This window comes from Corylus avellana, chromosome 5 (genome assembly GCF_965113065.1).
Source record: "Corylus avellana chromosome 5, dhCorAvel1.hap1.2, whole genome shotgun sequence".
In the NCBI taxonomy this organism is placed as follows: Eukaryota; Viridiplantae; Streptophyta; class Magnoliopsida; order Fagales; family Betulaceae; genus Corylus; species Corylus avellana.
The window spans coordinates 9,140,513-9,164,531 of NC_142494.1; the positions used below are offsets into that span (position 1 = coordinate 9,140,513).

General features: G+C 35.4%; 1 long non-coding RNA gene and 1 pseudogene across 1 annotated transcript; one reads left to right on the forward strand and one right to left on the reverse strand.

Moving 5' to 3' along the window:
- Positions 1 to 5,313: 5,313 nt before the first annotated feature.
- Positions 5,314 to 6,987, reverse strand: LOC148585356 (uncharacterized). The gene is made up of 2 exons (XR_015912207.1): positions 6,794 to 6,987; positions 5,314 to 5,597 (listed from the first exon to the last, which is right to left on the reverse strand). It is a non-coding gene; the product is annotated as an uncharacterized LOC148585356 (long non-coding RNA).
- A 7,019-nt stretch (positions 6,988 to 14,006) lies between these two features.
- Positions 14,007 to 15,434, forward strand: LOC132183392 (cyanidin 3-O-galactoside 2''-O-xylosyltransferase FGGT1 pseudogene; annotated as a pseudogene).
- The last annotated feature ends 8,585 nt before the right edge of the window (positions 15,435 to 24,019 follow it).

A 24,019-nucleotide genomic window follows, 5' to 3' on the forward strand; every position in this document is an offset into this window, starting at 1 on the left:
AAAATGGTAAATTCATATTTCGCGGGATGTACGATTGCATATAACGCATGCAACAAGCCTTTTAAACCTCTAGGCATTCCCTAGAGGACGAGTGAAGTCTCGTAAGGGTTTTCCAGGAATGTTACTCACAAAACATTATGCAAAAATTCATGTTATCTAAAACTCAAGTGTCATCCAAAACCATGATTTTCATTCATTGGCAAGTTTAAAAAGACAAACTCCATCTTTACAATGAATTAGAATTTTAAAATCTAATTACTTATAAAGACAGGCTAAGGCATTACAAGTTCGAAACAGTGTAAAGTGAACTAGCACATAAATATGAAGCTTCCAATTAATTTCAATGTTCAAAGTCTTATCATCTCAAAGTTCACTAAAATTTCCATCAGAATGAATGACTATGGCATAACTTTCTTTTTCTTCTTTTTTCTTTTTGGTCAGGCTGTGCAATGTTTGGTTCCCTTAAGCTTTCTAATTGACCCATGTAGGGAGTATTAAGTCAATGACTCCCAAACCGGGTGGTTTTAGAGCATTAAGTGTAAAAACACCCCTAAGAACTTACTAACTCGAGTAAAAAAGGCTAAGCAACCAAACTAACTGTCACATTAACCAATTCAAAATTCTTCACCTTTTAACGTGAACACTCAATGCTTAATGTGACAAGAGATCCAGTTACTTAATGAAAAGCTTATCAATGATAAATTTTTTTTTTTTGTTTTTAATATATCTATGCCGAAGTATTCATCTAATAAATCATCCAATTTCACCCAAGACATAGAAACACACATATCAGACTTTCATGCCATACCCCACAAATTATGTGTTAATGTGCTTGCATAAGATCAGATCAAACATGTGAATTCTCAACTGCTTAAAGCAAGTAACCGAACAGAAAAACTCTATCATTAGATCATGTGTTCAAAATTTTAAGCTCACCAATGAAATCAAATCACAATTCTTTCAGATCAACCAAAATTTTAAGACAAACATGAACATGGATATATTTTTTTTCTTTTTCAAAAATGGGACAAAGTGTGTGTAAAGTGTCTCTCATACCCCCGAACTTAAATTATACATTGTCCCCAATGTGTGTATAACATGGAAAGATCTTACCCGGGAGATGGATGAATTGTCTAAAATAGCATGGCTTATAGCACACTTCCATACTTGAACTGAAGCACACTTGTTCCTGCAAAACAAAACTCTATAAAGGAAAACAACAACAACAAAATAACAGTAAAAATAAAATAAAAATGAAATAAAAACAAACAAAGAAATAAAAAGGATATGCTATGGGTTGCCTCCCATAAACGCCAAGTTTAACGTCTTCAGCCAGACTGTTGTCCTCCTCTTAAATTTGAAACACCAGTCATTTCTTCTCTTGCACCAAAAAGAATGAATTTTTCCTATTACAGGGTGATTCCAAATGTTTGTAGATTAGGGTGGACCACTCTGAGTCTTCTCAAATAGTTTCTCATCCGGAAGGGAATTATGAACTAGAATAAAATAAAAAGAATACTCATGGAGCTTTTCTATCTTGATGTCCTCAATTTGCTCATTTGGTAGCTCTAACAGACTTCTCTCCTGGACTCTTGTTACTTTGGAAATAAGAGCTGATGTTGAAGAATTCTCAGTGCTATCTTCTTTTTCTCGATGTGGTTCTTGTGGAACCAAATTTGCTCCTCCTTCCTCTTCCTCTTTACTTTCAACCACTTCTTTTCTCCTCAATGTGACAGCTTGCTCATGATAGTAGATACACTCATCCTCCATGTAGTGCCCTTTAGGATTGGCCACCAACTCACTTGGGCATTCTTCTTCTTGGTATTGTTGAAGCCAATCAATTGGAGATGGCTCTTCTTTATGATAATGTTAAGACCAATTGATGGGAGATGGTTCCTCTTCATGAGCTACTATCTTGAAAATGGATTACCGTAGACTGGGACTAAGACGGGAATATGATTGACCATAGAACTATGGAAATGGCTCCTCCTCATGATAGCAAATACTCTCTTCCTCCATATAATGTCCATGAAGAGTGGTCACTGACTGACTTTGGCACTCTTCTTTTTCTTCTTTAAGTATATCTGCTCCTTGTTTAGGGTGGGCTTTCATCATCTCAACTAAATGTTGTGTACATTTGGTCCATACATTCATCACATCCAACAACTCTTTAGAAACCTCGGGAGGAGGTGGTTCAACCGAATATTGCTGTTGTGGAGCTGATGGAGAGGAACATGAATGACCATAAAACTGCGTATATGATTGATGGTGCAGTTCCTAAAGTTATGGAGCATGATTTCTAGGAGCTTGAGCTTGCCAAGAGAAATTGGGTTGTTGGCTCCAAGCTGGGTTACTGGAATTAGAATAGCTATCATTCACTATTAAGTGCCAAAATATTCCTATTTTAACCCTTAAACTTATATGTGTTAATTCCTTAAGTGTTGTTAATTTATGCTATTTTAGTTATTTTATATGTTTTCTATGCTTTTGTAGGCTTTTGGAAGAGAATGAAGTAAATCTGGAAGATTTGGGCTCAAAGAGAGAATTTGGGAAAAGTTGGAGTTCCTGGCAGTACGATCGAGCGCAGGGAACCTGTGATCAAGCGCATTACCAGAGAAGACAAGCAGTGAGTGCAGCCATGTATGATCATGCTCACAACAGAAGAGTCTCGATCGCAGATGTGCGATTGAGCGCACACGGGTTGCGATCGAACGCACCCGTGCGCTGGAGACACATCAGAGGCGGCCAGACTCCCTTTCATTCCATATTAGGGTTTTTCAAATCCCACTTATAATAGGAATAAAACCCTAAGAATTTTCTAGGTTAACTAGTGTGGCAAGGACTTCTAAAAGCCTATAAATAGACCACTTAGCTTCTAGGAATAGGTGTGGAGAAAGAGGCACAAGCTCTAGAAAGAAACTAAATGTGACGACCTGCTTGATAAAAATATGATTAAAATTTGTTTCTCTTTTAAAAACCAATAACCCACAACAAAGCGGATTGTCACAATGGTATGGCGATACCGCAGTATGCCACGAACCCATGCATTAATCTGATTGACAATATCATAAGTCTCACATAGCTATATGCATCATCCATGATTAATCAGAGTTTATATCCTTGCAGCGAAATATAAATAACATAGACATAACTTAACACATTTGAGCTGACCATACATCTGTGTGAATAATGTTTTACATACAAAGAATGGCTAAACAAAGTCTCATGAGACACGAGCCATATACAAAATACCAATATCTAAGCATATACGTAAATGCTTTAACAAAGAGGACTAATAACTAGTCCAACAAAATCAACCCCTGACGCATCTAGGCCTCAAACATCGTGCCCAAATACATGGCAACAGGATCCTCATCTGCCATCTCTGTACCTGCATCCACAACATCGTCTGCACTATGGGAATCACCCCACCCATGATGCAGGCGGATTTCATGAGCCCGCCATCTCCATAAAATAGAGACGCTCAGCAATATGGAACTCACTAGGCTTTCAAAAAGAATCATCATTTGAAAACATACTAGATTAGTTGTGAAAGTATACGTAAGCCCGATCTTCCGCTCTCGGAACATGCACATACTAGCCCATCTAACTTTATACATACTTACATATTTTATAGCTTAACAATAAAACATATGGAAAGTCACCATGCATCGTCTATCCATAACGATATACATACGCACGGTTCCATCTCCCTTCTCGTATGCATTCCGATACATCTAGCATAAAAATCATCATTTACAACAATGCAAGCATCATATATCATCATCATCATCATCATAACATTCATATGCCATGCAAACTCATGTTCATCATTGTCATTCTTGTTTCTCTGTGGACCATTTGTCCATGTCCTTACTCTACTTGCCTCTACTTGTGCCATCTACAGAGTAAGATCAATCCTTGTTTTGTTTGCCCCTACTTGTGCCATCTACAAAACAAGGACCGTTCTTACTTTGGTTGCCGCTACTTGTGCCATCTACAAAGTAAGACCAGTTACCTTTCCTTTAACATTGTTTGTCATTGTCCTTACTCTACTTGCCCCTACTTGTGTGCCATCTACAGAGTAAGGCCAATCCTTGTTTTGCTTGCCCCTACTTGTGCCATGTACAAAACAAGGACCGTTCTTACTTTGCTTGCCGCTACTTGGGCCATCTACAAAGTAAGACCAAATACCTTTCCTTTATCATCTTTTATCCCTAACCTTACTTTGCTTGCCGCTACTTGTGCCATCTACAAAGTAAGGCCAGGTTACCATGCCTTTATCATCATTTTCATGCAATCATATGCTATGCATGCTTATGCTTATGCTCATCATCTTGTGCCATTTTCATCATGAGGCAAACCCTGCGGTAGGAGACTTGTCATCGCTACCGGGGGCCATCTTGTTGTTTTTCATTATACATGAGGCCAGCTTTACGGTAGTGAGACGATACTCAATCACCACCGGAGTTGAACCCCGTTTCCGTTATGCATGGGCCAACTCTACGGTAGTGAGACCATACTTAATCACTACCAGAGTTGAACCCCGTTTCCGTTTCATTACTCGTGCCATGTTCATGCTTATGTCAATAAATCCTTGAACTCATATGCTATCATAACTCATATCATAAAATCATAGAATCATGTCATAAACCATGTAAACCAACCAATGCACATAACAACATAATCATCTCATTATCTTGCAAACCCATAAAGCTCATAGAAACATTTCATCAAACATTCAACCAACACATCCCATAGAACATCACCAATAGTCATAGTATCTCAAAACATCATTCATCATTCGTTCAACCAAAACATCTTTTATGCTTTAAAAATAGTACCCTTTTTGCCCAGTAAGTAAAATACTTACCTTGATCCGCTTGGGTTCTCTTAGCAACCTTGACCCACTTGCGATTACCTATATATTTACATGGTAAACACATAGTTAAACTCTATTATAGGCTCTAACAACACAAACTTCACCAAGATACTTGCATCCCACAAGCATCTCTCACTACATCGCTTACTCTCCTAGACATTAACTAAGCACCAAAGACCCTCCAAATAAGCCAACACAACTAAGGCCTTATTCTAATTAATTGATTTACGCTAAGACACCCAAGGTTACCATATTCTTACACCATATATTAACTTGATTACCAAATACACACTTGTAAAGCCCCGATATTTGAACTAGCAAATATCGAAGTCGTGACGCTGCAACTTTAGAAAATACAATCTTACAGCGGAGTATGTATATTTTTTTTCTTTTTCTATGACCTAGGAATAACTTACACAACACAGTTGAGCTGACTGAAATACCTCGAGGTGATATATTATTAAATAAAATAGAAACATGGTTTTCATTACAACATATGTATACACTAGGTGTACCAAATATATGCCACAGACGGCACCTAAATTAACATAGTAATATCTATTAAGTTTACACACATCACCATACATAATAAAAGCGATTAACATAAATGAGACTTGCTCCATAGAGTAAGCATAAATCCTGCAGCAGATGGTCTATCAACCATCAAAACCAGTAAAAGGACCATCGTCCTCACTTTCTATCCCTGCATCAAGATCTATGTAAAGATGACGTTATCATATTTACATAGGCAAACAAGTGAGTAATCTATTTTCCTAGATATAAAGACTAAAAAGACTAGTTTGAACAAATAAGATTAAAGACTAAAATATATAATAATGAATGAGTTGTGAATGCAGCGTAATGACAGATTAGTTTGTGTTTTATGATAATCTTTCTTCAGACCTCTTCTCATGAGCTCTCAGCCCGCTTACGTCCGTTATGTCCCTCACACTTTAGAGGTTTACTTGTTTGGTGCTGGTAACTACACCGCCCCAGCTTAGTTATATATTAGGCCTTTTGGACGGTTATATACCCCCATCCACTGAGATACCGACAGTTCCTCGCGGCAATCCACCCAGCTTGTTCTTAAGGTGGCTATCTTATCAGCCCATTTTATTAGACACATTATGCAGCAGTTGTATTGCAAAATTATATCAATAAGACAAAATAAGAATTTCTATAACAATAAAACAAAGCTAGTACTCAGTAAGTATATCCATACTTACACTCCTTAGTGTAGTATTCTGCTCCACTTCTGCATATAATACATACATACAAACAATACTTAGTTCATTCTCCAATAATATCATTGTTTAAAGACACTCATCTTTTTATATTTATTTATTATCCGTCACTTCATCTTTACTTACTCATTTTATTATATTAATATAAAATAGTCATATATAACTAGTTAAATGACTGAATGTAAATGTTAAATGCATATTTCGGGGATGACCTCAAATAGTCTTTACCGCCAGAAATATGAACAGAAATTTAAATGACATAAAAGAAATGACTGAATGTAAATGTTAAATGCATATTTCGGGGATGACCTCAAATAGTCTTTACCGCCAGAAATATGAACAGAAATTTAAATGACATAAAAGAAATGACTGAATGTAAATGTTAAATGCATATTTCGGGGATGACCTCAAATAGTCTTTACCGCCAGAAATATGAACAGAAATTTAAATGACATAAAAGAAATGACTGAATGTAAATACTGTAAAGTAAATAATATATAGATAATATTATAAGTCCTTAATTGATTTTGTCCACTAACTCTTTATTATTAATTCACTTGTTCCATTACTTTATTTTACATTATACGTTTTATTGGGTCTTTAAACAATTAAATGAGGACAAGTAATAAAAGCAATAAATCATGATATTTATACATGAAACACTTACCCAATAATCCTTTAGAAGTAAAACTCCACCAAATCTTCTCTAGGTAGCTAGTTTTAGAAAAACGCTTGAACACTACAAGAAAGATCTAGGCTATATGGTATTTGAGTAGAACTAAGAAATAAAATGAAAGGAGGAGCAAACAATTTTACTTGTTCTAAGATTGTAAAAACTCAAGTGAAAGTGAATTTAGCTATAGGCTCTATTTATAAGAGAATGGATGGTTAGGATTTATTTTTACACATTTGATCTAAGGGTTGAGATGGATTTAACCAAAAGAATGAACCTAGTCCATATTTCATGCTCTATACCAATTGATATTTTCGTCCAAAATGAGGGCAGTGTATTCCGATCCATTTTTCAATGTCCAAACGTACTCCGATTGACATGAAATTTTGAGAGTAGATAGAGGACTCCGAGACAAACATTTTATATTTTTGGTTCGACTTCATCCGAGTTCGTTTGAGTCTATTTTTGGCCTGTACAAAGTTTCCTATTCAACTTGGGCTTTAATCTATTTGCATTGGCCACTTGCCTTATTAAATAATTATAATCATGATATTTACTATAATCATCATTACTAGAAGACTTTAAGCTTTCAACAAAGGTGGCTAGCCTTGATATCTTTCTTTAGCAGTTTTAATCCCATTTAGACAGTATGAAAATTAAGACACTGCTTTTTAGGCCAAAAACTACAAAGCTTCAAATTAATTTATGACTTCACTAAACACCAATACAAATAATTTATTTACTAGATTGTGTTTAATTATGCTCATAAACATATTAGTGAAGCTAAATTTTAGAATTGAATGGATATACAAAAGATGTCAGAAATCAATGTAATATACTTGTAACACTAAATAGTTATTCAATATCATTAATCCATATATCATTGATCTAATTTATTCATTTATTCTTTTAATCTATTTAATATTGTTTATATGAGAGTTTTTAAAATCGAGGTCGTTACAACACTTAATGAATTCCATCTTTACATTAGCAATTTATTACTTTATTAATTCATGATAGGAAAGTATATTTGGTACTTATATAATTTAAACGCATATTAAGTTAATCAAATTTCAATAACGCGTTTACGTCACTATTATTTTACATAGATAACCACATTAATTATTTAATAGCAATACTAAGTGAATCCAAAGTCTAGTTATGCATTTTTACAACATAACCAATTTATACATATAATACTCTAATGCCTTAAGGTTATAGTTGGGCAACCAATAATATACAATCATCTCATCTTAAATCATTTTATTACATAACCTTATCATACTCTATGTTTATCAACATGTTTACCATTATACCCATCTACTTATCTATTTACTACTCATTACATTAAATACTCATTTACTCCCTTATCATACGTAACATGTATATATCCATTCTCATTGTCGTTTACCCCAGTTTATAATACTCATAAACACTTACGATAATTACCATGATTCTAATATGACATTAGAACCTAAACCCATATTCATCAATTTATATTAAACTCATGAAAGCCTAGGGTTAATTAACACTTTAAATGTAATTAACCCATTCAAACAACATTCCTAGTGTTCACATACCAAAAGCCCCAATTTAATTCTTACTATATAAAATTAGGGTTTATGTTCAAACTTTACCAATAGGTAAAATTAAAGTTTAACCCATTAATTCCATAACCCGGAACTTGTATAATGCATAGCAATCTATAACACATAAAAAGCCCCAAGCTAATTTTAGGAATTAAGCTTCTAATTAAAATTCGCCAATTTTCGGACCTAATTAGAAGTTTCCCAAATTATTATGATTTCAAGCTTGGAATGCAATAGGTAGGATAAAACCTTAAAAAGAAACTAGAGATTCAACCATATAACAAAATCCCCAAAACCCCTTTCAAGAACCCTAATTTTCGGACCCAAATCAAAGCCCAACAAATCCACACAATTTCTAGCTTCTAATCCCATGGGTAACAAGAAAATCATAAGAGAAAGCTTAGAGATTTACCCATCAACAATCCATGGTCGAAAATCCCATTTTCGTTCCTCACTTTCTTCTTCTTCTTCTTTTTTCTCTTTCTTCTTCTTTCTTCTTCTTCGGACAGCGGCAGCTCTCTCTCCCATTCGGTCTCATTCTCTCTCTCATTCGGTCTGCATCTCTTCCTCTCTCAATCTCATAAATAAATAAAAAAGAAATAAAATTGCACAAACTTAAAAAACTAAGGAATTAACAAATATAAATGAAAGGCTAAAATATGAATATTTTGACACTTGTCAACCAGTATGTTCAAGATAATGGCCATGGGCTTACTATATATGTTAACTCTATGTTCAAATGTGTGCGGATGTGTTATATGGGCCTTGGATCCAATAGTTATTTTGTGACCGGCGCAACCATGTTTGATTGGCGGGTCACTACATAACGTACATCATTAGTAGTGTGGGCCACCCGAGGTCGGGCTGCTAGTGTTATGAAAGGTAGGGTACAATAGTTGAGTCACTGGCATTGAATTAAAGGTCCTTTGGGACTACTCCAACCCTTTTGAGAAGATGTATTATTTTGGCGACCAGTCTTTGACCGATACATGCATTTGGAGATCCAGTTAGGTTATGATGCTTTGGGTTTACTCGGGTTATTGTTTCTCTTAGAATAAGGCTGAGAGGCGAACCATGGCATTACATGCTCAGTCAACTAACATATCACAGGTTTTTAAGGAAAGCAGTTGTAAGTATTTACTTACTTCGTACGCTTGCTCAAGTCTTCCGACATACTAAATCCTTGCAATAATGAAACATGATTATCATTATACGCAGTACTAGAGTATTTACTTGACACATAAGGTGCTAATTGAATACGTCTAGCTAAAAGATCACAAATCCCTACTTTTACACATTTTGGGCTCTAGTAGAACGTTCTGTCTAAGGAGCAAACGTTCGATCAGAGGCCGAAATGCATGCTTGGGCTTCTATCCTCAAGTCACCATGTTACAAACTACATCATAGTCTCTAGACAAGTACATGCAAACATAGTAAAACATGATATCATGAAAACTAAGGAAAGAAATGAGTGTTTCTAAGACATTTGAAAACCCACTTTTCATTCTAAGGAGAAATAATACACAAGCCTAACATGGTATCTTTAAAATTTACAAGAAAGATAAAAACAATAAAAATAACATGAAAGTTGGGTGAACAAACAAGAGTTTACCTTGAAGATGGCAAACCACCCCAAAACCCTTTCCTTCTCTCTCAAAAAAACTCTTTTCTCACTCTAGGGTTAGTGTTTCTAGAGTAAGGGTAGGTTTAGGGACAAAGGGGAGGTATTTATAGGGGTGGGAGGCGTGTTATCTATTGCAAAGGTGGATAATAGATTAAAATTGCTTTTCAGATTGTCACCGAACATTTAGTGCTATTAAGTGAACGTTTGGTATACTATTACGCAATGGTTCTAGGGTTGTAGGTGGAACGTTTGGTTAATACCCAGTGGGTCAAAATCTTGTCTGTGTTATCTACTCAACGAATATTTAGTGTGGTCTCCTACCAAACGTTCGCACTAGGGACTTGGTCGAATGTTTGGTGGTTCCCTACTGAACGTTTAGCCAGAGAGTCGTGGTTGGGTTTTTTAGGGCTAATTTCTAATGAGGGCTTGATCAGGGTATAAGACACTTCTTTGAAGGCTATAGGTTTTATAAGCTCAAGTGAATAATTGCTTTCCAATAAATTATACTTTGGTAATTTGTCATCCAACTCTTGTCCATAGCGTGACTACATTACAAATGTAGAAGATGTTTGTTATATCCCGTATCATATATAACTAGCTAACAAATAGGTAGCTACTAAATGTAGAAGATGTAATAATTATTACATTTTAATCATGTAATTAGCACATATAGGTAGCTACTAAATGATAATCAATTCATTGACCAACCCAAACATTATATAAATTAACCAGCAATCTCACGACGTTACAATATTCTTAAGTATAATTAAGAGTGTTTTTATAATTACAGAACTAAGTACAAGTTCAAAACAATAAAAAAACTCAATATGCATGCATACATTCATATAAAGCAATTTTCCACCTACGTACTCATTTTGTCTACATTTAAACCTAGACATTTTCACTAAAGTTAAAACATATATAGAAATTGCATCTAAATTTAAACATACACATTTCGTAAAATGAAGTGGCTTGTTTCCCATTTTCTATAACACAAATAGAGGATCTAAAATTGTACCCTAATTAGGGGATCTAAAATTGTACCCTAATTAATTAGGGGATCTAACATAAGATATAATTAGGGGATCTAACATAAAATATAATTTCTTGAACATTTAATAGTAAAGTTTTATTTAATTTCAATAATAATGCAATGGGAAAATTAATATTTATATTTATATATATATTTTTTCTTCTAATTTTCTATTTATATTATAATTACTTGTTGATGGTATTTATTTTAGTGAGTCAACGTGTAAAGTGAGTGGTTTTCCTATCCTCTATCTAATCAAAGGAATTCAATTTAGACATGTGCATAAGATTTCTTAAGTATTTTACCCAATATCTTAATCCGGATGTGTAAAATGACAAAAAAAAAAAATCATAACGAACACATAATTTAGAATTAGAAAGTATCATGTCATGTTGTGTCCTGTTTAAACGTGTTAATACTTAATTAATTGTTCCTAATTTTTTTGTCCGCAACAAGGAACTCAAACTTGGACGGTTGGCCAAAAGGAGGAAAAAAAAAAATTGAAAAATTGACAATTCGGCCATACAAGGCATGAACATCCCACCTTTTGGCCATCAAAACACTCCAGATTTTACACCCATAATAAGCCATGGCAGAGGACATCTAAACCGAAACGATCAGAGAGAATCAAATCCAAAAACTCAACACTAAAATTAACCTCAAGACCCATTCGGTTAGGATTAAGAAATTAACATAAAAAAACCCCAACAACCAAAGTACCTAACCCCCAATCGGGTAGATCTAAACACCAAAATGAAAAAATCATTCTAACGTACCTATATATTAAATATTACCAATTTAAATATGAATTTTAAATAAACAATAATATATATGCATGCAAAAAAAAAAAAAAATCTAATAACATATATTGCATGCTAGCATTCCATGTTCATGAACTCTAAAATCTAAGAATACTATTATTCTTATTATTCTTAGATTTTGAATTAATTCAAAAAAAAAAAAAACAAAAAACAAAGAAATATATGTAAATAAATAAAATTAATTAAAATTAAATTCTTACCTACGTACGTGCAGGTGTATGTTAGCGGAGGAACAAGCTAATCTCGGCCTGCTGGAGAGAGGAGTGACGTCGGAGATGAGAAGAAGGAGAGAAGAAGAAGAGAAGGAGAAATTAGAAGGAAAGAAAGAATTTGAAGGAGAGAATGAAGAAGAAGCAGCTGGCGGGGGCACGCATGCCCATGCACGCGCCTTCCCATGCACGGAGGAGGCGACGTGTGGGATGGTTCACACATCACCTCCAGGGGTGACGTGTAAACACGCGTCGCCCCTAGGTGCGGACAACGTGTTTACACGTCACCCCTGGAGGTGACGTGTGACCCATGCCGCACGTTGCCCTTAGGAGTGATGTGTGATCCATTTTCCACACATCGCCCTCTAGGGGTGACGTGTGACCCATTTTCCATGTCACTCCTAGGGGGCGACATCTGCATATTTTTGCACGTCATCCTAGGGGTGACATGCGACCCACTTTCCACACATCACCCCGTAGGAGTGACGTTTGAACAGTGACACATGTTAGCTCTAGGACGACGTGTCACTTGTAAAACGTCACTCTTAGAAGTGGTGACGTTTTTTTTTTTCTTCACACATCACCCCTAGGGTGACGTTTAAAAAAACCTTACTATTGAAACGTCACAAAATCCTTGTTTTTTTGTAATGAATATTGGGTGTTGTTGAGAGACAGATCTGGCTTTCGAATGATCAAGAAGATCATCAACTACTTGCTGATGTACATGATGGTTCAATCTTTTACAATGACTTCCCTCCTCTCCTTGATTTCCCTTGCATGTCATCATCTTCGTCATCTTCGTCGATTCCAGCACCGGTAAAGGCTATCATGTGCTCCTCGTCTTCGTCTTCTTCGGTGGCTTTTTGGGCCTTGCTGAGGTTAGATGTAGAGGAAGCTGTGGAGAAAAAGAACAACCATTACAATCTTTATTTTTTTTATAATTTTTTATGTTTAATGAGTTTTATATTATTTGTTTAAAAAAATTATTTTTTTATTCGTTTTGGGTAACCACAACTATGCAGTAGTTCTCACTACTGCATAGAAGCTGGATCCAAGTTTAATTTATTAGAAACTTCTTATTGAGAATCAACTCTGATCGAGGATGTAATCCTTAGAGGTGAACCATGTAAATTTTGTGTCTTATGTTTTTATTCCATATCCTTGTTCTTTTCGTGTCTCACGAGTTTTGGTGACATATAATGATATTATATATTCCCCAACAAGTAAGAATTCGACATACTAATTTATATGGCAACCAAAAACAGCTACGAGAAAAACCTACATACGTGCATTTAGTTGAGGATGCATTAAGAATTCCATAGCACATTAAGTTTTTTTTTTTTTTTTTTTTTCTTTTTGTGCGCTTTTCTGAATAACAAATTAAGCTTTTTAATGGGCTCTTTCGTTAATGCATTTTTATGTTTATTTTGAAAAAAAGTGAAAATTATTTTTATATTTTTAAAAGTATGTTGTATTTGTAGTTCTTATAATGCTTTTTGTTTTGAGAAAAGAAAACAAAAGCTGTAAAGCAAAAATTTTAACGAACAACCATTCCAAAAAATAACTCACTATCTTACCTTGTTAAATATGCAATCTGCCATTGATTTTGTTTTTAAAGAAAAGCTTAATCCCCAATTAAATAAGACCCCAAATACTAATTGTACAATAAGGATTCTTTCTAAAAAAATATGTTAAGAATCTAATATGGTAAAGCAATTAATAATTGTTTCTTTAAATATAATGTGTAGGTGAGATTATAACAATGAGATAAAAGTGTATTTATAAATTATTGTAATTAATCTCTCCTGCCAACTTTGGTGGTAATATAAGGAAACAACAAAGTTAATTTGCGTTGGAAAATTTTTCAGACTCCTATATAAATAGCCCAACTCAAGAAAACTTCTCTACAGTTCTTAATTCAGTTGCCTGAATCCTGTAAATATGGGTAAATCATCGCTTCACATCGCAATGTACCCTTGGTTTGCTATTGGCCACATTACCCCATTTCTCTACCTTTCAAACAAACTTGCCGAGAAAGGCCATACAATCTCCTTCTTCATCCCCACCAACACTGGCAACACACAAGCAAAGCTGCAACATTTGAATCTCTACCCGGATCACATAACCTTTGTCCCCATCACTGTTCCTCATGTTGATGGCCTCCCTCCCGACGCTGAGACAACTTTAGATTTGCCATCCTCTTTATTTTCAGACCTTATGACTGCCATGGACCAGACTGAGTCTCATATTGAACTTCTCCTACGTGACCTTAAACCAGACATTGTCTTTTATGATTTGGCTTGCTGGGTGCCAAAATTGACACGAAAATTAGGAATCAAGTCAATTTATTACTGCGTTATCACTACAGCTCCAGTGGGTTATGCTCTGGTCCCTGCAAGGCAACGCAATGGCTACCATTCAGAGACTGACTTTATGCAGCCCCCGTCTGGGTTCCCAGTATCCTCCATCGCGCTCCATGTCCACGAAGCTCGACTCTTTAATGCGATGTTAAACAATAAGTTTGGCAGCGATGTCCTTTTTATTGATCGTCTGTTTGCAAGCTCAGATGAGGCTGACGCGCTAGGGTACTGGGCATGTAGAGAAATTGAGGGACCTTGTATTGACTATCTTGTGAGCCAGTTTGAGAAGCCCGTGCTTGTTTCAGGTCCAATTCTAGTAGAGCCACCGGCCTCTACTCTAGAAGAAAAATGGGTTGAATGGCTAGGGAGTTTCAAGGCCGGCTCAGTAATTTACTGTGCATTGGGAAGTGAGATCAAGTTAACGAAAGACCAATTCCAGGAATTGGTATTGGGTTTTGAGCTTTGCGGTTTGCCATTTATTGCAGCCCTTAAACCACCCATCGGGGCTGAGTCTGTTGAAGCGGCGCTACCGGAAGGGTTCGAAGTACGGATTAAAGGAAAAGGAATCGTAGATGGTGGATGGGTTCCACAACGATTGATTTTAGGCCATCCGTCAATTGGGTGCTTTGTCACACACTGTGGCTCAGGTTCTCTGTTGGAAGCACTAAGGAGTGAGTGTCAGCTGGTAACGTTACCACAGATACCTGATCAAATTATCAATGCGAGGATGATGGCCAACAATTGGAAGGTTGGTGTAGAAATCGAGAAAGGGGAAGAAGATGGCTTGTTCACCAAGGGAAGCGTATGCAAGGCTGTGAGGAGTGTGATGGAGGTTGACAGTGAGGTTGGGAGGCTGGTCAGAGCCAATCACTCTAAACTAAGAGGGCTCTTGCTCAGCGAAGATTTACAGTCATCATATATTGACAGTTTCTGCCAGAAGCTTACAGATTTGGTTGCATAATATCTCTGTACCTGGGTATGGCTATGTTACATGTCTAGTGGGGGGAATTTTTGGATTAAAATTGAAGGAATCAGAGATAATAAGTTATCATTATTGATAACATTAAAAGCAGTTTATTCTAGTTAGTATTTTATTTTTTTAAGAACACCAAAATTAAAGCTAATTAATAAAATAATCTTTGAGTTAATTGTTGTCGAACTTTTACATTTGTTGTTTGAACGCTTAGGATTCTTCGAACTATTCTACTAAAAAATTGTTGTATTATTAATTTTGCATCCCAAGTTACATAAACACGTAAAAGAAAAAGTTGTGCACGTTAGACTTTCATGAATGTAAAAAATTAAAAATTGGACTTTTAAAAAGAGTAAACGTAATGGACTTTCCAAAAATTTATAGACGTTGAGACTTTCTATGAATATGAATAATGACTTTCAATCAGTAATTATTATTTCTATAATAAAGAGCCCTAATTAGATACTATTTATTAATGTTTTACCACATTAGAACCTTAAAATATGTTTTTAGAAAAAACCTCTATTGTATAATTATTAATTGAGGCCTTAATTAGATACTATTTATTAACTTTTTACCATATTAAAGCCTTTAAATATTTTTTTAGAAAGAAATAATTATTAATTGGGGCCTTTGTATAATACTATTTATTAATGTTTTATCATATTAGAGCCTTCAAATATTTGTTTTTAGAAAGAATCTTTAATGTATGATTAGTATTTGGGGCATTACCTATGTTTAGCCTCTTGTATCTTAGAGCTTGTTTGGGATTGCGTTTGAGAAATAGAGCTTTTAAGTCAAGTGCTTTTTGATAAAAGCTTCATTTTTAAGTTTTTGCCAAAAGTGTGTTTTAATCATTTTTAGACTTTTTCGACCTTTAAAGCGCTTTTAATTTTTTCACCAAATGAGTACTTTTTTCTTCAAATAAACTTTTTTATTGTTAAAAACACTTTTAAGCCCCTCAAACGCAATCCCAAACAGGTCATTAGCCAATCATGTTATACTTTCCCTTTTCTTATGTTTTTTTCCTACCTAGCAACATTTCAATTCCTTGGTCGATTAGTTTCAATGTATCAACCAAACAATAAAAAATAAAAAAGGTGATTTTTTTTTTTTTCAAAAATATTAAGACTTAAAGCATTTTTCCTCAAAAACTATTTTATATCGAAACAAACACAGTCTTAATCACTAATTTTTCATTCATGTAATGGGGCTTGCTTGCCATTGTAAATATATATCATATTGTTTGTTTGGCCAAACAACACAAAGATTCTTCATTGTTATGAGTTGTAAAGGCCTTAAAAGGGTTTAAAGCAGTTCTACAAGTGTAAGACACAAAGTCGAGGTGTGGCCTTTTACATGAAGCAAGACCAACATCCAATGAAAAATGGTATGGTAAGGGCGACGGAGTAACAAAAAAGGACTTCAAGAAGGATATAATTCATGTTAGAACTATTGGAAAATAGTTTTAAGGATCTAACATAGAAGGATTTTGTCCTGTTAGGGTAGAAATCCAGTGGAGGACCAAAGAGAAAGAGAAACAGGAAAGTCTATTATGTCAAAATGATTCTTACGTTCTATTTTCCACATATAGATAGTAGTGCAATACAATTCTTCATGAAGAGTTGTATCGTTTCTCTTTTAACTATAACCTTTATGAAAGTTATCACCTTCCATGGGGATGATTGGGTGTGGGGATGACCACACTAATTATGGTGTGTTCACCCCTACATCTTCATGTCCTACTTGATCACACTGTAACATTTGGTGATAAACTTTAGTAGAGCATTCTCACTTTGATAGTAATAATTTTTAATCCATGCTAACTCTCATTTGTAAAACCTATAGATCGGCGTTAGATTATGTCATGATTCTACGTGCACACGTTTTGTCATTTTTTATATCACCGCATCCTTTATCATATACTATCACACCAATATCAAATTAAGGATGACTTCATTTCACTATCTTACAAACGAATGACATAATTTTCCGTGGTTGGGAGTATAGTTCATATATCCATCCCATAATTGATGACTTCAACCATACACAAAATCATGTGTCGACTTGCACTAAAATTTGCAATCGAGTACTTCCTATAAAGCCACTATTGATAAGGTTTGTCTTGATTCACCTTATTAGCGTCTTTTACACTTTCAAAGCATAGATATTACTTAAACTCAACATAATGCCTTCTAATGGACTTTACATTTATGTGGGATGTAATATCCGTACCTCATAAGTGTTACTTGCCCTTAATTGATCAATTGTTTCTTATTAGATAGAAATGCATAAAATCGTTCTTCCATGCGCACCCCGATCATTCTGATTATGTGTCAACCCACATAGCTATCATCTAGATGTATCTTAACACCATTGTTGTTACATGCCCTCTTAACTTATCCAAAGGCAATCCCTTGGTCATTGGATCGGCTACCATCTCTATTGATGAAATAAATTCAATCTTTATTTCACATTTCTCTACTATATCTTGAATATAATGATAATTTATATCAATGTGTTTACTTTTAGAACTATGTGCTCCCATTTTTATTAAAAAGATTGTAGACTTATTATCACAAAACACATTGACCGGTCCGTTAGGTATACCTAAATTTAAACTTTCAATAAAACATCAAATCCAGACCGCATTGCTTATCGTTGTGCTGCATGATATATACTTAGCCTCTATAGTGGATTTTGCACCACAATTCTGGTTTTTGATAGACCGAGAAAAAGTTGTCCCACCAAATAGGAACACATAACCACTTGTAGATTTTCTGTCATCTGCATCTCCTACAAAATCTATATCGGTGTATCTTGCAATTTTTAGATCACTTAAACTAAACATAGCTTGATGTTTTTGGTGCCTTGCAAATATCTAAATATTCGTTTTACTGCTTGCCAGTGTGCCTTCCCTAGATTGGACTGATATTTACTCACCAATCCTACCGCATGACAAATGTCAGGTCTTGTACTTGTCATAGCATACATGAGGCTGCCCACTACTTAGGCATAGGGGACTGATTCCATTCTTTGATTTCTGTCTCATTTTGGGGACGCATTGTTTTGCTTAAATGTTGACCCTTTGAAATATGTGTACTTAAAGGTTTACAATTATTCATTTTAAACTTTTTGAGTATCTTTTCCAAATATTTTTCTTGATCCAAGTATAATAATTTGAATTTCTATATCTAGAGATTCTTATTCCCAAGACATAGTTAGTAGCATCCATATCTTTCATTTCAAACTTGGATGCTAAGAAAGCTTTAGTGTTGTTAATCATATCCGAAAAATTTCCAGTCAAGAATATATCATCCACATATAATGACAATATGGTTAATTTATCATTACTTTTATATATGTAAACGCAATGATCTAGTGGACTTACCTCGAAACCATTTTCTAGTATAGCTTGGTGGAACTTCAAATACCATTGTCTTAAAGATTGTTTTAATCCTAATAGAGATCTTTTCAATTTGTAAACTTTCTCTTCATGTCCATCTAATTCGAATCTCTTGGGCTGGATCATATAGATGTCTTCTTTTAATTCTTCATTTAGAAATGTCATTTTCACATCCAGCAGGTGTCCATTTTTGCTACAATAGACATGACTATTCTCGCTAAGGAAAACTTTGCTACGGGGGAATATGTGTCTACAAAATCTATACCAGGTTGCTGATTAAACCCTTTGGCTACCAACCTAGCTTTGTACTTGTCGAGGCTTCCATCTACTTTGAATTTCTTTCTAAGTACCCACTTGTAGATATGTGAGTTCTCATACGTCATTATTCCTCGTTGAATCAATCTCATCATTCATTGCTTCAATCCATTTATTAGCATCATTACTGTTCATAGCTTCTTTAAAATTCATTGGATCGTCTTATATATTTATGTCATCTACATTTAGAACATAATGATCTTTGAGTATAATTTATGGCCACCTTTGTCTTTTACTCCCACTGATTATATTGTTTGTTTTCATGTGATCAGATTTATGAGATAGATCATTAGCTTTCCTTTTAATACTCCCACTATAAAAAGACAGTTATGAAATTAGTTGTCACCGGGATAAGTTAGACTGGCCTGATACTTGTTTAGACAAGCCCAATAATATACTAGATTTGGATCTAGCGAATTGACCAGTTCACCTCTTCTCGGAAGAGTGTAGCGATGTCTGCCCATAGGTCACGGGTCCCTCAGGTGCTGTGCAACAGTTATAACAATTCGTAAAGGGTGTTGACCCTTTAATTTTCTGTCAGTCATGATCTTTGATCATGCCAAATCTAGAATGGTAAATTCAACCTCCTTGTGTTATGTTGGAGACAACCAATAAGGTCGAACAAATCTTTGGTTCACGTTCCTATGGCTTTGATATGAAGATTCTCCCATTTCCTAATGTTTTTTCTGATTTTTATTCTGAAAATTCTTTTGAGAGAAACCTTTAGTCTTCTTCCCGTTCCAATTAGCTTTCCAGTGGTTTTGGAATCGTCTGGATCAAGGTTGAAACAAGCCAAAACAATTGAAAACAATGAGATTACTCTGAACAAGCCAGTTCAGGTGATCCGAGCGGTTTAGGCGAACCAGACCAGGTTTGACAAAACCGAGTTGCTAGACTCATAGCTTGGCACGCCACGTGGCTGAGCTTGTTAGTGATGATCAGAGTTTTGGTCGGGTTGTAGTATTGGGTCGACCGCCCAGTGGGGCTCTGGATCTGAGACTGAGAATGACTTGGGCTTTGGATCCAGGTCATCCACTGTAACACCCCAACTTTTTAAATTGTTTTAAAAAGAGTTTTAATCCCTTACTCAACGAGCTAATAGCCTTCTAAATCAGCCATAAATAGAAAACCCTAAGCCCTCACACTTAGCCATGAAGTCTTTAAAGTGAAACCCAAATCTACCATTTCTGATCGTACGTACGCCCAAGGAACCGGGATGTGCGCTCTTGTCTTTAGTAAAGGACGTATGCGTGGGGACCACCAGACGTACGCTCTTGTCCCTAGTATAGGACGTACACAGGGGGACCACCGGGACGTATGCTGCTTTTGGAAAGCCCCTGGATAATACCTAGATGTACAATGAACCATTTTAACCAATGTGTAATAGTACAGAACGTCAGCTACTTTTCAGAGTAGCTAGTAGTGCCCTCAGCCTTTCTAGCCTATAAATACCGAACCCCTTGAACCCATTCTTACACCCCAGACTGTTTGAGAAACCTCTGTGTGAGAGATTTGTGAGTTTGATTTGAGAGGATTTTTGGAGAAAATGACGAAAGCTTGTGTTCTTGCCAATTTCCAAAGTAAACTCTGCCCGTTTTACACTTTCATTACTGTTTTATTGTTTTTCTAAATGTTGTGAGTTTTCAAAAGGATGTTATGTTAGGTATTCACTCCTTTCTTTACAAACCAAGAAATGTTTTTAAAAGAGTTACAAAAGCTCCTTTGATTTCTTGTATTGCATGATGATGAGTTTTCGTATGATGCGTGTGCTTATTTTATAGCCCAGAAGGATTTATAGTAGCCTCTAGATTGCATAAAAGCCTTGAAACCCCGTTAGGAGCTTTTGGCTGAAATGCCTACTCACTGACCGGATGTACTCTCCTCGAGCCCGGACGTACGGTCAAGAGGTCAGACATCCGCCTTAGCCCCATTTGTGAAACTTAGGCCCTAGCAACCCTTTGTAAGATAAGGCATAGTATCTTACTCGTAAGGGTCCTCTAGTATTACATATAACGGTGTGTTATATTCTGTTATAGCAGGATTTAGCAATGTCGGAGGATTCAAGCAAGCATACAAGGTAAGTAAATACTTACGAACACTTTCTTAAAAACATGGGATATGCCAGTTGACTGACCACGAGTATGATATGAGCATGTCTACTTTTCGTAATAACTTGGTAACTGCTTTATTAATTGAATAATAAGATGCATCGTATGACATGGTATGCAGGTACGTGCGGTATAAATGGCCATGGGCTTACTATATAGACTTCATTTTATGGTTAAATGTATGTGTTGTTATGTGGGCTTTGGATCCAATGGTTTCATGACCAGGCGTAGTCATTCTCAAATGACTTTGTCACTATAGGACGGACATCATTACTGGTGTGAGCCACCCAAGGTCGGACTCGGACATGCCACTAATGTTATGTACGGTGGACCGTACAATGGTTGGGGCACCGGCATTGTACTACAGGTCCCTCGGGACAGCGTCAACCCTGCTGAGAAGGGGTAATATCTTAGGTAGACTATACATGAGAGTTATGACCTATAAAGCATAGTTTTTTTGGCATTAAAATACTTAGACGATTGCCGCCTGGAGTACACCACCCTCTGTATTAACCAAACAATACTTTATGGTATATTAACAGACACAACACCTCTTTTCAAATGATTACTAAAATTACATGTTTATTTCTACTTAAATGGGCTCAATCATACCTAATTGTGAGGTTTCCTTACTAAGTCGTTAAACTTACACTGTTATAACCCTTTTAAGAAGTTTGTCACTAGAACCCAGGAGTGGCACAGTTGCCACTACGGACCTTGCTTTAGAATCGTCATGCTATTATCAAGTTTGTTTTATATTATTATTAGTTGCTCCATGTCTCTAGTTTCAAGGAATATACTTGTCCCATAATGATTTACAGTTCTTCTCAGATTGTATTTCACCATTTGATGCATTACTTTGAAATGCTTAGAGGGGCGATTCCTCATTTAGCCACAAGTTGGCTTAACTGAGGCAATTGCCAGTAACCCTTCCAAGTTAGCCAAGGCTAATTTGGGGGTGTTACTGATAAGCGCTGAATGTTGCACATTCAAGCCCCTTAATTTCCATATGTTAATTCCTTAGCGTTGTTATTTGTTTGATTTTGTTTTGTTTTTGTGTTTTCAGATTATAAATAAAGATGCAATTAATTCCATTGATTTTGGGCTTAAAAGCACACTTTGAGATGATTAAGCATAGCCAATCATAACAGAAGACTTGTATGTTGTGGTTAAGTTTAATCAAATAAAGGAAGGGATTAATTCGGAATTTCTCAAATTGGAGTGAAAATCGGATTGGATTCAAATTTGGATTCTGCATATGTCTAGGTATTTTGGTCATAACTTTCACCTCAAATATTTGATTGAGGTAATTTTAGCGGCGTTGGAAAGCTAACTCAAATTTCTACAAATCATTGTGAAATATCATTTTTCTAATTCGAAGCGCCGCAATGCCAAAATCACCCCGTAAAATATGAACGTAATTCTGGGCGAATCCTATTCCGATTTGGACTTGGGTTTTCTTTATCCTAATTGAACTTGGACTTAAATCTCTGAAATTTCTAAGATTACTAGGGCTTCTAGGACTCTCCTAATCCTTATAAATAGGGCTCTAAACATTGTAAACAGACACACCGCTTTCTAGAGTAAAAAATCAAAAATTTGTCTTTGGAGCTTAGAAGATCATAAGCGGCTAAACCCCTTCGTGGGGTGTTGATGTAACCCTATCCAAGCACAATCGTTTGATTGTATTTAATTTTTAGATTTTCAATTTATGCATGTTGATTGTATAACTATAAGGATTGCTACAATTGATTTATGTTCTTCATATTAAATGCAATTGTTCTTAAATTCCAAAATCAATATTTGTGAAATTCTTCTCTTGTCTTGGAAAGTATTTTACTTTTATTGATCTCAAATCATTCTTATTTTCTGTGATTATGAGGATGATGGTTATACAATGAGTTTAATTGACATATGATCAATAGGATTTGATAGGCCATGCCTAGGGAAGACGGATTGTACTACACCCTAGTTTAGTGTAATTTAGGTAGACAGTCCGTGTCAACCGAAGATGGGTTACACTTATTCATTGATTGTGTGTATCTTGTTAAAGAATTTGAAAATTTATACCTAGGGAAGACAGGTCGTACCGCATCTTAATGGTTAAGTGGACGATCCGTGCCAACCGAAGATAGATTATGCTTATTATTTAATAAGGTAGTTTCTTGTTTATTTATAACATGCATAGAATGAATTTCTGGGATTAATTATGATTAGCCATTGTTGTGCGGATAGAAGTGAAGTCAATACCCTACGCTCTTTCTCATATATTTACTCTTTTTATTTCTGTGTATTTTATGCACTTTAAATTAACACAAACAAATCATTCTCTTTTGAATTAAGTTAATTTTAATATTTTGAATTTTGATAATAAAACCCCTACAGTCCTTGAGGTTCGACACCCTCTCTATAGCCGTATCCTACAAAGATTCGTCCTATTGCGAGTGGTTATTTTTATAATTGATATTTTTGGTCACAAAAATACCACATCAGTTACAGTATGGTATCAGAATGCCTACGTTAGGCAACTGTTGAAGAACGACTAGACAGCGGCAAAATGGAAGCGTCGCATCATATCAACGGTACGGGGTTTTTCGTGTAGTGCCCCAGAATTTTCAAAGCTATTTAAATAAATTATTCTGATAATGATGTTATTTTAATATCCATTGTAGCTAAGGATTTTAATTCTTGGGAAATTTATGAGAGTGGTAATTAGAGAATGGTAATTGGTGAAATAATAGGATAGTAAATATGTAGCACCTCAGATTTTGAAAGTCTTATT